This window comes from Pipistrellus hanaki (genome assembly GCF_964339955.1).
Source record: "Pipistrellus hanaki genome assembly, chromosome: 17".
NCBI lineage: Eukaryota > Metazoa > Chordata > Mammalia > Chiroptera > Vespertilionidae > Pipistrellus > Pipistrellus hanaki.
The window spans coordinates 13,996,556-14,009,758 of record NC_140519.1 but is presented as its reverse complement, the minus strand read 5'-3'; positions in this window follow the sequence as shown (position 1 = coordinate 14,009,758).

Below are 13,203 nucleotides of genomic sequence, written 5' to 3'. Positions count from 1 at the left end.
AGGGCATGACAGGAATTGCACTTAGTACTTTTACTAACCCTCTGACCAACCAGAACTTTTCACATGGCCACTCCTCCCTGTAAGGGAGCTGGGAAAAGTAGCCTTTGTCTTGACTGCCATATACCTAGCAATGAACCTGAAGATGTTACTATAGAATAGATAGAGTGAAGGACACAGGGACCCCTAGTGGTCTATAGCAGAACACCTAGCCTGGTTTGCAACAATGCACTAAGTAGTGGTATTATTTGATTAGTATCTATCTACCCCACTACATGGTAATCTCTACAAGAGCAGGGACCATATCTGGTTTTGCTCACCACTGTATCCTCATCATCTATCCCCATGCCTGGTACATAGTAGGACCTTAATACAGGGGTGGGAAAAGTAGGTTAATAATAAATAATAATAAGTGAATAAATCACAATAATATAAGAATAAATTGTGATTTGTGTACTCAAAACTAAACCTACTTTTGCCAACAACTGGAATACATATACTGGGTCTCTAATTTCCTTGTCTCACACTTGACACTCCGGCTAGACCAAATCACTTGTGCTTGCCTACTAATGTATTAATTATCCATTAAAAAACATCTTGGCCGAAACCGGTTTGGCTCAATGGTAGAGTGTTGGTCTGCTGACTGGGAGGTCCCAGGTCAGGGGCATGTACGTTGGTTGCGGGCACATCCCCAGTAGGGGGTGTGCAAGAGGCAGCTGGTCGATGTTTCTCTCTCATCGACGTTTCTAGCTCTCTATCTCTCTCCCTTTCTCTCTGTGAAAAATCAATAAAATGTATTAAAAAATAAACACCATCTTGGTTAATATGGTAAGCAAACACAGTCATCGCACTGTTTTAATTTTTTTGATGACTTTGGAGATGATACGTATTTTCAAATATTTCCATTTGTATTTCTTGTTTTGAGATTTGATGTGACCAATTCTATCAGCATCCCTTGAGGCGCATGAACAGTCCAGTGGCTGCCATGGGTGGGAGGCAGGGGGCTCACACAGGACAGGGCCTCTCTTGAAGAGGAAGTAGGATGGAGAGCGATGCTCGAAGGAGGGCATCCGTGGATTCTGCCTGAGCAGTTTCTCACCCCTGAGTTTGCCACAGGGGTTGGGAACACAGTGTTAACGGTTACATTCTCTGTGTAGAATCTGTAGTGATATTGTGACTTATAATAAGAAACACATATTTGTTCCTCATCATCCTTTCTGGCACCCTTTTAGAGCTTCTGAAATCCTTGGCACTTCTTAAATGGTAAGAGCTATGATGATGTCTTGATTCTCATAACAAACCCTTTTCGACGGAAAGGGTTGAAGAGAATAAAACAGGGCAGAGGGAACTTACTGTGCTTAGCAGAAAGCTTGCAGCCTTGAGCTCGGCATCGCGGAGATAACCACTAGACATCTGGCGCCGGGAGGAACCAAGGGCGGGCTGGACAAGTCAAGCTGTGTCCGTCAGCAGAGCTGTGTCCATCAGCAGAGCTGTGTCCATCTGCAGGGCTGTGTGCAGCCAGCAGACGCTAATAAAACCCTGCCTCCCCCTTCATCACCGCTGATTCCTTTCTCCAACTCAGCCCACCTGCGCCCCGGTGCCTGCAATAAAAGTTCTTTTGGTACATTGTGGCCTCATGTCATATGTGTGTGACCCGGCCCACTCTGAGCCTTTTATCACCACACTTGAGTTTATGTTAGTATGGTGGCTTTTGGAAAGCCCCCAAGTCCAGCAAAGCAGTCATGTGATTAGATTGGAACTTAAATTTTTTTTTTTTTAATTTACTTTATTAATTTCAGAGAGGAAGGCGGGGGTGGGGGGAAAGAGACATCAATGATGAGAGACAATCACTGATTGGCTGCCTCCTTCAAACTCCCCGCTGGGGATTGAGCCCACAACCTAGACATGTGCTCTGACCGGGAATCGGACCATGACCTCCTGGGTCATAGGTTGACGCTCAACCAAGGGAGAAGGTCTGGAGGTTGAATTGATCCCTAAAGGCCAATGATTTAATCAATTGTGCCTACGTAATGAAGCCTCTATAAAGCCACAAAAAGACAGGGACTGGAGGGCTTCCAGGTTGGTGAGCCAGCATGTGCCACCTGCTGGGCCCCCGATTCCATGGGACAGAAGGAGCTCCTTTGCTTACCCCCCTGCCCCTTGTATCTCAGCTGGCTGTTGATTCGTATCCTTTTATTTTTACTTTATTATTATTTTTAATCCTCATCCAAGGATATTTTCCCTTTGGTTTTCAGAGAGTGGAAGAGAGAGCCAAAGACAGAGAGAGACATTGATGTGAGAGAAACACATCGATTGGTTGCCTCCTGCATGTGCCCTGACTTGGGCCCGGGCCTGGGAGGACCCAATTTGTACCCTTTTATATCCTTTGTAATAAACTGGTCATGTAGCAAGAAAACTGGTTTCCTGAGTTTTGTGAACCACTCTAACAAATAAATTGAACCTAAGGAAGGGGTCATGGGAACTCTGATTTTTAGGCAGTGCGTCAGAAGCACCTGAACCTGTAATTGGCATCTGCAGTAGGGGCAGTCTTGGGGACTGAGCCCTTAATCTGTGGAATCTAATGCTATCTCTAGGTGGATAGTGTCAGGTTTGAGTTAGATTTGTGGGGCACTGAGTCCATGCCATCAGAGAATTGAGTTAATTGCTTGGTTGTATAAGAAAACACACTTATCTTAGGTGGTACTTTACATTTCTATTTACAGAAATATCTAAGAGTTCTAGCACTCAGTAAAGATTAATGTTGTATTGATAAATGAATTAGTTTAATTAAGATGGTGTTGCCAAAACCGGTTTGGCTCAGTGGTAGAGCGTCGGTCTGCAGACTGAGGGGTCCCAGGTTCGATTCCGGTCAAGGGCATGTACATTGGTTGCGGGCACATCCCCAGTAGGGGGTGTGCAAGAGGCAGCTGGTCGATGTTTCTCTCTCATTGACGTTTCTAGCTCTGTATCTCTCTCCCTTCCTCTCTGTAAAATATCAATAAGATATATTAAAAAAAAAAAAAAGATGGTGTTAATGATAATCACCCAACCACACCAACTACCAATGGGTACAGATGTTTTGCTTATCATATGTTAAGTGATAATAAAAACATAAAAATATAAAATATATTTAATAAGGATGCACTGAATGAAGCTATATGAAAAAAATTAAAATATGTGAGAGTGGTGAAATTTAGATATACTCTTTTTAACATTATTATTTAAAAAATATGTTTTATTGATTTTTTTAGAGAGAGAAGGGAGAAGGTGAGATAGAAACATTGATGCCAGAGAAACATTGATCAGCTGCACACCCCCTACTGGGTATCAAGCCTGCAACCAGAGTATGTGCTCCAACTGGGAATCGAACCGGTGACCTCTTGGTTCAAAGGTTGATGCTGAGCCACACTGTCCAGGCTTAACATTATTTTCTTAATATTGTTGTCATATTGCTGCTAATGAAGCTAAATCATATATATTTTTTAAAAATATATTTTATTGATTCTTTTACAGAGAGGAAGGAAGAGGGATAGAAAGTTAGAAACATCCATCAGCTGCCTCCTGCACACCCCCCACTGGGGATGTGCCCGCAACCAATGTACATGCCTTTGACTGGAATTGAACCTGGTCATCGCTCTATCCACTGAGCCAAACCAGTTTCGGAAAAGCTAAATCATATTACCATTACTTTCACCAAACCTAACTACCAAAAACCAATGCTGTTAGCAATGCCCTTTTATTTATTTTTTATTTTTCTATTTTTTTAAATAAAATATATTTTATTGCTTTTGTACAGAGAGGAAGGGAGAGAGACAGAGAGTTAGAAACATCGATGATGAGAGAGAAGCTGCCTCTTGCACACCCCCTACTGGGGATATGCCCGCAACCAAGGTACATGCCCTTGACCAGAATAGAACCCGGGACCTTTCAGTCCCCAAGCCGATGCTCTATCCATTGAGCCAAACCGGTTTTGGCAGCAATGCCCTTTTATTTATTTATTTATTTATTTATTTATTTATTTATTTTTACATTGTAAAAAATATTTAATTTAATTGCAGAAACTTCAGAGCAATGCCCTTTTAAAACTACATATGCCCTATAAGAAATTATTGGTAGAAGAGAAAAGAAGAGGAGGCTGTTCTAAATACAAGCAAGTATGTGGCCACTGTGCGGAAGACACCCTTTCCTGTATAAGACTCACTTGTAATTCCGAAAGCCAAGAGCGGAAGCAATAATTCAAGGCAAAGCAAGTGAAGAGCTGCTATTTCCTCGGCGTTCTGGAGCAGGCCCCGTAGGGACATTAGTGCTGATGAGAACAGCATGCTTCCAGACAAAAGGTGCACGCCAGCCTTCCGCGCGGAGATGACCTGGCGTCAGCACAGGGGCGGCACCGGGGAACTCGTGTTTTTTTTTTTTTTTTTTTTAATAGTATTTTTTAATATATATTTTATTGATTTTTCACAGAGAGGAAGGGAGAGGGACAGATAGTTAGAAACATTGATGAGAGAGAATCATCAATCAGTTGCCTCCTGCACGCCTCCTACTGGGGATGTGTCCGCAACCAAGGCACATGCCCTTGACCGGAATTGAACCCGGGACCCCTCAGTCCGCAAGCCGACGCTCTATCCACTGAGCCAAACCGGTTTTGGCGGGACCTCGTGGTTTTGTGCTGGGTGTAAGTTGGGTTTGGGGGAGTAGCCTGCTGACAAGGGGTTCAGTGGCTGCTCAGAAATGCCTTTGACTGCAGACGCCCCAATGGGCGCTCAGTCCCTGTTAATCCAGTCCGGGGAGCCTCTCTCCCACAGTGACAAAGTCCTCAGCTGGGTTCAATGGGACCCTCTCCTCAATGTAAATGACTGAGTTTTCAAGTTCAAGCACTCTCTGAGTAAAGTTGACTCGTACACCTACTTAGAGAGGGCGAACCCACCACCAAGGAAAAGGAAATACCTGGTAATATGGTTGGCGAGATGAGGTCATTTTGGAGAAAAGGAGATTTTGGTGGAAGGGTAATATTGGCCAGTAGGTGGGTACCGTGTGAGTGAGTGTGTGTGTGATATGAACACCAGGCTGGAGGTGGAGGAGGTGGTAGGCAGCAGGGGCTAAGAAAAGGAAGTAGAGACAAAACCGGTGTTGCTCAGTGGATAGAGCATCAGCCTGCGGACTGAAAGGTCCCAGGTTTGATTCCAGTAAAGGGCATGTACCTTGGTTGTCGACACATCCCCAGTAGGGGGTGTGCAGGAGGCAGCTGATTGATGTTTCTCTCTCATTGATGTTTCTAGCTCTCTATCCCTCTTCCTTTCTCTCTGTAAAAAAAAAAAAAAAAAAAAAAAAAAAAAAAAAAAAAAAAAAAAAAAAATCAATAAAATATATTTAAAAGAGAAAAAAGAAAGTATGACATAACTGCCTCCATTACAATTTCTGTTAAAGAACTGGTGGCAGCCCTGGGTAAGCAGGTGTACCCGAGGCTGTAACCGTTAGCTTCACCCAAGTTACCCGGTTTGCCCTGACCAGGTGGGCCCATTTCTGACCCTTTCCTAGTCCGATAGAAGCCACTCTGGGAGCAGAAGGGAGCAGGGCTAAAAAGACAAAGTAAGGGAAAGAGCTGGATGGGAGCTCAGAGCTTATAGACAGTATATCTACCTGGAAACCGGGCACCCTTCAGGGACAGAAAGCCCAAATACAGAAGAAGGAAGGTGGCCAGGCAGGCGGTGGAGCTTGGTGACCAAAGAGTTGGGTGGTGGCCGGGGCTCTAGAAGGTTCTAGGAATGCAGGGACATGGGAGTGATGGGAACGCACTTTCGGGGGTGATAATCACTCCCAGGACATCCATTGCAGCACTCTGAGGGGGTGCAAATTCAGATCGTTAAGGGGCCAGACAGAGCAGGCCGGGTGTAAGATAACAGGGAGGCGTGTGATTATGGTGAATAAAAGGCATCTGCAAATTTAAGTGTACCCCATGGGAATACTGGTCCAATGTGGTCAGATCTTCTGATTTTTTCAAGAGAAGGGGTACATTTGGATTTTTATGCCTCCCAAGATTTAATCACACGATGTTGGCTATTGATTAAAAAAATTTAGAAAACATCATTGTGGGACCTGCCAAACCACATGTGTACATTCCACAGCCCCTGAAACTCAACATGGCAAAGTGTAACTCAGTCTGTATTCCCTATGTCAGCGAGGAACTCAGCTAGGAGGCTGGCCATCACTCCCGACTCCGCCCTCTCCTTTCTGCCTCACATCCCACAGGCCACGTAGCCACGTGGAATCGCTGTCTCTTACATTCGGTGTCTAATCTACATCCCTGAGCTCACTGTCTTTGTTCTTTCCTGGCCTGACCCATTTCTCAGTTTTTTTTTTTTTTTTTTTAAAAAGATACTTTTATTGATATCTTACAGAGAGGAAGGGAGAAGGATAAAGAGAAACATTGATGAGAGAGAAACATTGATGAGCTGCCCCTGCACACCCCCTGTTGGGGGTTAAGCCTGCAACCAAGGTACATGCCCTTGACCAGAATTGAACCTGGGATTCTTCAGTCCGAGTGCCAACGCTCTAGCCACTGAGCCAAACCGGTCAGGGCATTTCTCAGTCTTTAGTGTCACCAGGTCTAATACTCTAGAGACCTGTCTAAAATAAAAACTGGAACAAGGCATTGCCTTGTCCCCCAAATCCTATTCCCAATAGTTTTTTTTTTTTATAGAACATGTTTATTTATTTATTTTTAATATATTTTATTGATTTTACACAGAGAGGAATTGAGAGGGACAGAGAGTCAGAAACATATATGAGAGAGAAACATCGACCAGCTGCCTCCTGCACACCCCCCACTGGGGACGTGCCCACAACCAAGGTACATGCCCTTGACTGGAATCGAACCCGGGACCCTTCAGTCTGCAGGCCGACGCTCTATCCACTGAGCCAAACCGGTCCTGGTGTGGTTTTTAAAATCGAAGTATAGTTGGGATGCAATATTATACGAGTTTCAGGTGTACAATACAATGATCCAACATTTGTGAGCCTTACAATGTGCTCACCACCCTGAATCTACCCTGTTTCCCCGAAAATAAGACAGTGTCTTATATTAATTTTTGCTCCCAAAGATGCGCTAGGTCTTATTTTCAGAGGATGTCTTATTTTTCCATGAAGAAGAATACGGTACACATTTATTGTTAAATGAAAATAAAGGAAATTTATTACCTGTATACGGAATGTTATTGTAGTACGGTAGTTATCAACACAAACCAGACAAACTATGAATCCTACCGTCTCAAGAATTTACTCATTTATTCAATGACAATCATGTCATCATCTTCTGGGACATCATCATAACAATCCAATTCCTGAATTTCCTGGTGAGTTTTTTGTGACTCCATTTCTTTCAGAATCAGTGGACCAAATCTCTCAAATTTAGCAATAGCACTGTCTTTTTTTTTTTTTTTTTTAAATATATTTTATTGATTTTTTACAGAGAGGAAGGGAGAGGGATAGAGAGCCAAAAACGTCGATGAGAGAGAAACATCGACCAGCTGCCTCCTGCACACCCCCCATCGGGGATGTGCCCGCAACCAAGGTACATGCCCCCGACTGGAATCGAACCCGGGACTTTTCAGTCTGTAGACCTACGCTCTACCACTGAGCCAAACCAGTTTCGGCAGCAATAACACTGTCTTTAAATGAGTACTTCTTGTCAAGGTAGCCTGCTCGCAGTGCATTTGCAATGCAACTGTCAGTGATTTTCTCCCATGAATTCTTCACCCAAGTCACAACTTCTTGCAGTTTAGGTTTCACAAAGTTTCTGAGACAGAGCCTAGGGGGGCCTTATTTTCGGGGGGATGCCTTATATTTCACTCAGAAGGAAACCTGTAAGTAGGTCTTATTTTCGGAGGATGTCTTATTTTTGGGGAAACACGGTAGTAACCATCGGTCACTGTGCAATTGCAGATTACTGCAATTTTACTGACTATACACACACATTCACATTGCACCTCATATTCTGGACCCTGCCCACAGCTTCAGCCCCATTGCCTGTGAGCCTCCGTCCTAGTCTGTGTGCAGACCCCGGCCCAGGCCCAGCACAAATGCAGCAGCTTTTCTCTAAGTCACGCTGTGTCTGTCCTCTACCCTTGCTCTCCCAGCACCTCTTACCTAGAACGAATGAACTTGCCTTGCTGTGCCAGAAATGTGTTCAACTCTACGTGATGCAAAACCCTACTCACACGGGCTTACATAATAAAGCAGATTCGTTACTTATGTCAGCAGGAGGGCAGGCCTCAGGGTGGGTCTGATACAGTGGCTCAGGGATGTCACCGAGGACCCAGATTCCTCCTTTTCTGTCTTAGGGCGCCACCTTCATCCCCAGGCTGACATCACGAGACAGCTGCTGGCAACTCTGGGGGCTACCTGCCTCCTGTCTACATCCGAGAGGAGAAGATGATGTCCAGAGAGTGTCTCACGAGTAAGAAATCCTCGCTTCACCCTGGCCGGTGTGGCTCAGTTGGTTGAGTGTTGTTCCATGCACTGGTTCCCTGGTCCAGGCGCAAGTTTTTTTCCTCTCTCTCTCCCACATCTGTGTGGATGTCAGAATAGTGGTTTTTGGGGGAGGGTATTAACTGGAGTGTCTGAAGAAGTGCTGGAAATTTTCGGTGTTTTGATCTGGGTGGGGGCTAGAAAATCCTTTGAGCTGTACAATGAAGATGCGTGCCCTTTACGATACCTGCGTTAGAACAGTAAAGCATTACAAACAACTCTACTCATCTGTGCATTCTTAACGGGACTGGTGCCTGTGTTTTTGATTAGGTTCTTCTGAGACTGAGCAGATGCAACCTACTAAGGCGCAGTCACATGCGGGTTTATGTGTAAATAATTATAATAAAATTACCTTTCCAGGCTTACCTCCAACTTCCCAGCATACGCTGGACACTCCTGCCAAATTGGATTACTCATTCTTCTTCAAACACCCAATCCTTCTCACTTCTTTGTCCTTACTCATGCTCTCTGTATATTAACGTTTCCTAAGTTAAATCACATTTTAAATGGACCCAAAGAGTTTTCCTTGCAAAGAAATCAGTCCTTATTAAGACCGTTTGTAAAATGAAGGATCTTGAAATCTTTCTATAGCATTTATTTTTTTGGTAAAACCCAGATCTTCATATGTGGAGCTTGCATAAAATGAAATGTCGTGTGATCTAAAATATTCACTAATAATAGATAATAAAAGTTAATAGCATTAATAAAAACAACTGAGAATAATAATTCTGAGAGGCAGTAAAGTAGAGAAAAAAACATTGACTTTCATGTCAGAGGGACATGATTTTGATTTGTTTTCATCACTTATCAGATGTGAATTCCCCTGGGTTAATTATGTTCTTTTTGGATAAATAGCAAATATTACAGATGAGTGGGTAAACAAGATGTGGTATACAATAAAATATTATTCCACTATGAAGGAGAATTAAGTTCTGATACATGATATAACATAAATGAACCTTAAATATATTGTGCTAAGTGAAATCAGACACAAAAAGACAAATATTGCATGATTTCACTTACATGAGGTACCTACAGCTATCAAATTTATAGAGAGAGGAGGATCCAAGATGGCTGCTCGGGTATACACCTAGCCGCAGCAGCTCACAACAATTTCAAGGGAATACAACTAAAATGTAGAGTGGACATTGCCCAGAGCTACAGGTAGTCGACTGACTGAAAACTCTACAATAGGAAGGAGGGAGAAAACCAGAAGGAAAATCAGAGGAGCTGAAAAAAAGCCTAAGGTATGGAGACATGCGGCGCGCTCGCACGCACGCGCGCGGAGAGGTCGCAGGCGGAGAGGAGGAGAGGGCTGGGTGCTGTCCGGCGTTCCCTAGCAGGAAGGAAATAGAACCCCCAGCCTGGGCTGAACCCCGAACCGGCAGCACTGAGCCCCAAGTTATAGGCCAGACCCTGGGGACCCAGGCTCCGGCAGGGGGAGACAATCCCGGGGGACGGCGAAAGGCGGGGCCCCCGGAGTCGCGCACACTGTGCGCAGAGGACAGTCTGTTGACTCTGATCCTGGACTCCCCTAGTGGGAGGGAGAAAGAAAGCTCCAGACTGGAGGAATGCGACGTGGAGCAGGAGCCCCTGCCGGACACCGGCCAGCCGGGCGCCAGCAAGGAGCCGGGCGACGGGGCCCCCAAGGGGGGGGGTGCCCCTGAGCCTTCGACTGCTGAGCACGGGCAACGGAGCCAAGGACGGGGGCTGCTTCCTGGGCGGTGCCGACCCCGGCAACAGGCTGGAGCAGCGCGGGAGCCCGCGGAGAACAAAGGGGTGCCACAGGCCAACCTGCTGAGCTCCCAGGACAAGGAGGAAGAAACCAAAGAAGTTCTCAATGTGAAGAAATCAAGTGAGAGCAAATGATAGTAAAATTACTTAAGAAAGAATACAAAGAAGATCTTGAAAAATCAAAGACTAAGTCAGAACTCAACGCACCAGCCAACATTGCAACATAAATGCATTTTTGTTTTTTTTTTTAAAAGAAAAAAAAAAAAAGAGAAAAAAGGGACAGAATGTTGGAACAGCGGCGACTAGGCCTAGAGTGGCCAGGCACAAGGCAGTGGCAGCTGGGCCCGGAGCAGCAATGGCCAGGCCCCAGAGCAGCAGCAGCCAGAACAAGAGCATCAACGGCCAGCACTGGAGCAGCCAGACCTGGGGCAGTGGCAGCCAGGCCTGAGGCAGAGGCGGCCAAGCCCAGGGTGGCCAATCCAGGAACACCCAGACACGGAGTGGCTGGGCCCGGAGAAGCCGGGCCCAGAGCAGCCGGGTTGGGAGCAGCCAGGCCCAGAACAGCAGTAGCCAAGCACGGAGCATCCAGGCTGGGAGCGGCCAGGCTCGGAGCAGCCGGGTCTGGTCCGGCCAGGCCCGGAGCAGTGGCTGACAGGCTGGGAGCGGCCAGGCCCGGAGCGGCCGGGACCGGAGCAACCGGGCCCAGAGCAGCCGGGTCGGGTGCGGCCAGGCCTGTAGCAGCAACAGCCAAGTCCAGAGCAACTAGGTCGGGAGCGGCAGTGACCAGACCCGGAGCAGCTGGTTGTGGAACGAACCAGAGCAACAGAGGCCAGGCCCGGAGCAGCCAGGCCCGAAACAGCTCGCTCCTCGCCTGTACCTGCCCACGGCTGCCTCTCAGACATAGCTGGAAACTTTTGCGGGAACTTGAGGGTCTGCTGAATCAAGTGATGAAGGCTTAGATCTGGATGTGTTGAGTTAGTATAGCGCTGGGGTGTTGATCTGTGAGTGCCTTGGGTGGGGCCTGGATGAGGCTGGTTGACCTATTTGAAAATGTCTTTTGTGTGAAGTGTATCCTTGGGCATGTGGAGGTATTATTGATATGAGAAAATGCTAAGTAACAGATTAACTATCTGAAAAGGGATTTACTATCGGGGAAAGGGAGGGAGGAAGAGACTGAACATAAACTGTGCACCTATGGATGAGGACAATGGGGGATGGGGAGGGGGCGGAGGGTGGGGTGGGAACCTGGTGGAGGGGGGAAGAAATGAGGAACCTTTGTAATAATATGAACAATAAAGATTGATTTAAAAAAAAATTTATAGAGAGAAAGTAGAACAGAGGTTCCCAGAGGCTGGGGGAGGGGGAGAGAGAATCATTGTTTAACGGTTATTGTTCAAGAGTTTCTGTTTGGGGCGATCAAAGTAATAGTTTTGGAAATTGTGAGTGTAATTAATGCTGCTGAACTGTACACTTAAAAAATAGTTAAAATGGCAAATTTTATTTATATATATTTTACCACAATAATATATACATTTAAATATATTTTATTGATTTTTTACAGAGAGGAAGGAAAAGGGATAGAGTTAGAAACATCGATGGGAGAGAATCATCGATCAGCTGACTCTTGCACACCCCCTACGGGGGATGTGCCCGCAACCAAGGTACATGCCATTGACCGGAATCAAACCCGGGTCCTTTCAGTCCACAGGCAGATGCTCTATCCACTGAGCCAAACTGGCCTCGGCAGCAGTGAATTCCAAAAGGTAGAGCCTAAAGACTGTGTTATGGGGATGGAGTGGGAGCAGACCCTTCCCCACATCCAGGCGGTGGGACATGGCAATGAGGACAGCGGACAGAGAGAAGGCAGGGAGGGCGCGTCTCTTCCTCGAGTTCACACATTTGCAGTGAGGAGGGGGTGAGAGGCGGGAGTGGGGTGAGGTGGGGGGAGGAGAGCCATGCATCTGAGCGGAAGGGGAAGCACATCTCCGAAGATGACGTTAGACCTGGTGTTCAACAAACAGACCGACTGAAAGAAACAGCCTCACAGACACACAACAGACTGAGTTGCCAGAGGGGGGGAGGGGTCAGGGATGGGGTGGGGTGAGGTCTGGGTGAAGAGGTGAAGGATTAACAAGTACTAATGGGTAGTTACAGAATAGTCATGGGCATGTGAAGCACAGCATAGGGAATCTAGTCAACAATATTGTAATAACTACGTGTGGTGCTGGGTGGGTCCTGGAAATATTGGAGGGAACGCTTCGTAAAGTATGTGATTGCCTAACCACTATGCGTACACCTGAAACTAATACACCGTCATGTTGAATGCAAAAAAAAAAAAAAGACTGGGAAAGAAAACACAAACACACACCTCAAACACGTTGTTCAAGACCCCTTTGCCTGTGTGAACACAGACCTCTGGAAGGCAGCCAAGCCCCTCCCCAGCTAAAGGTGGCCGAGCCAAAACCGGTTTGGTTCAGTGGCTAGAGCGTTGGCCTGCGGTCCCTGGTTCGATTCCTGTCAAGGGCATGTACCTTGGTTGCTGGCACATACCCAGTAGAGGGTGTGTAGGAGGCAGCTGATCGATGTTTCTTTCCCATCAATGTCTAACTCTCTATCCCTCTATCTTCCTCTCTATAAAAAATCAATCATATATCTATATCTATATATATAGATATATATTTACATCTATATCTATATCTATATCTATATCTATATCTATATCTATATCTATATCTATATCTATATCTATATCTATATCTATATCTATATCTATATCTATATCTATATCTATATCTATATCTATATCTATATCTATACATATATATAGTGATTTATTAAAAAAAATAAATAAAAGGTGGCCGATGTGAAAGGGATCCCTGGGTTGTCTGCCTTTTTGCTGTAACGCCAGGCCTCCTGAGCAGCAGGGGAGGGGCCAGGGGAGAGGAC